Genomic DNA, 2,484 nt, shown 5'->3' on the forward strand with positions numbered 1-2,484 from the left:
AAGCTGGATTCAGAAAAGAATATGGAAAAAGGGATATCATTTTTATGTCAGATGGATCTTGGCTGAAAGCAAAGAATACCAGAAAGAGGTCTACCTGTGTTGTAATGACTATGAAAAGGCATTTGTGTGGATCATAAAAAAATTATGGATAACATTGCAAAGAATGGGAATTCTAAAATACTTAATTGTTCTCATGAGGAACCTATACACACACCAAGAAGTAGTCATTTGAACAGAACAAGGGGATATTGCATGGTTTAAAATCAGAAAGAGTGTGTGTCAGGGTCGTATCCATTTCCCATACTTACTCAGTCTGTCTGTTGAGCAAATAATCTGAGAAGCAGGATTATATGAGACCTCAGGATTGGAGGAAGACTCATTAACAACCTGTGATAGGGACATGACACAACCTTCCTTGCCAAAAGTGAGGATGACTTTGAAGCACTTACTGATGAAAATCAAAGGCTACAGTCTCCATCATGGGTTACACCTGAACAAAAAGAAAATGAAAATCCTCACAACTGGACCAATAAGCAACATTATGATGAATGGAGAAAAGATTTAAGTTGTTAGGGATTTCATTTTACTTGGATCCATAATCAACACCCATGGAAGCACCAGTCAGGAAATCAGACGTATTGTACTCGGTAAATGTGCTACAAAAGAACTCTTTGTGTTAAGAAGCAAAGATGTCAATTTGAAGACTTAGCCACCTTGGAAATCCAAGGAGGGGTCTCTATGAGTTGGAATCCAGTCCATGGCAGTGAGGTTTTCTTGTTTTGTTTTGTTTTTTGAGCTTTAAGGTGCTCCTGACCCAAGCCATGGTATTTTCAATAGCCTCATATTCATGTGAAAGCTAGACAGTGAATAAGGAAGACGGAATAAGAATTGATGCCTTTGAATTGTGGTGTTCTCAAAGAATGCTGAAAAATACCATGAACTTCCAGAAGAATGAACAAATCCATGCTGGAAGAAGTGCAGCTGGAATGTTCCTTAAAAGCTAGAATGGCCAGACTTTGTTTAACCTACTTTGGTCATGTCGTCAGAAGGGACCATTTCCTGGAGAAGGATCTCATGCTTGGCAAAGTGGAGGGTCAGCGAGAAAAGGGGACTTTCATCAAAATGGATTGATACAGTGGCTTCAATGATGGGCTTAAACACAGCAACACTTGTGAGGATGGTGCTGGACCAGGCAGTGTTTCATTCTATTGTGCATAGAGTCGTTATGAAATCAGAGCGAATTCGATGGCACATGACAATAACAACAACAATGATTGTGGGCATCTTTCCATGTGTTTGTTAGCCACCTGAATGGCTTCTTTGGTGAAGTATTTGTTTACGTCCTTTATTTTTAATTGGATTTAATTGTTTGCCTTCTTGTTATTGAGGTCTTGAAATTTTCTGTAAAATTTCCCTTTCTTTTCTTTACAGTTTAACTCTTGATGAACTCTGAGAATAAAACCTATAGTTTCTCATACTCTGCAGTTTACTGACTGCACACTGATGGTTGGGTCCAACATGTTTGTCTTTCATTTGTGTTTCTGGGAAATTGGCAGGTGGATCCAGAAACTATTAGGTTTGATCCCTGTGGGAAAACTATAGATTGCTCATTCATATTGTTTAATTTTTTGAAATCAACTCTTTCTTTGAAAATAATTTTAGAGGACCAGGTTTGTTGGTCCAATAGAGCCTGGTGGAACCACTGAGACTATGGCCCCTAGCTGCCCTTCAGGTCTGGAATTGAACCCACACCTGTGGTTTCCAGCCAAACAATGTACAGGCATGTGAGTTAAACATTTACCTCAAGTAGACACACGCCCTAGAGAGAACAATCATGGGAGAAGGAAGGGCTGCTTATGCACAGGGAGACAGCTCAGCGGACAGGAGTGTATGGAGGATGGACACTGGGAAGAAGTAACTATGGGGAGGAAGTGGGAGGGAAGCTGTTGCATTGTGGTAAACTGTGGTCAATGACATGAGACAAAGTGTATGTGAACTGCTGTATGGAAAGTGAATTTGCTCTGTAAATCTTCACCCAAATCACAATAAAAAAAAAAATAATAATTTTAGACTTAGAAAAAAGTGAAAATATTATGAAGAATTCTTATATGAATGTAAATGTCTTGGATAGCAACAGTACAATTATCATAACTGGACAATGACTATTGATACAATAACATAACCTAATCAACAGAATTTATTCAAACTCCATCAAATGCCCATTCATGTCATTTTCCTGGTGTAGGATCCAATCCAGGACTACACAGTGTATTTAGTTGACAAGTCTCCTTTAATCTGTGATGGTTTGCTCCTTAGTCAATTTTAATCTGTGACAGTCATGCCATTCACAACCTTGACATTTTTTAAGAGTACTGGCCAGTTATTTTGTAGAATGTATCTATCCTTAATTCCTTTTTTAATTCCTTGATTAAGATTCCATTCCAGGCAACCATATAGTTGGATCATTTTCTTTAAAAATTCATT

The sequence above is a fragment of the Orycteropus afer genome, unplaced genomic scaffold (assembly GCF_000298275.1).
Source record: "Orycteropus afer afer isolate SDZICR_OR568_19922 unplaced genomic scaffold, OryAfe1.0 scaffold00337, whole genome shotgun sequence".
Taxonomy (NCBI): domain Eukaryota; kingdom Metazoa; phylum Chordata; class Mammalia; order Tubulidentata; family Orycteropodidae; genus Orycteropus; species Orycteropus afer.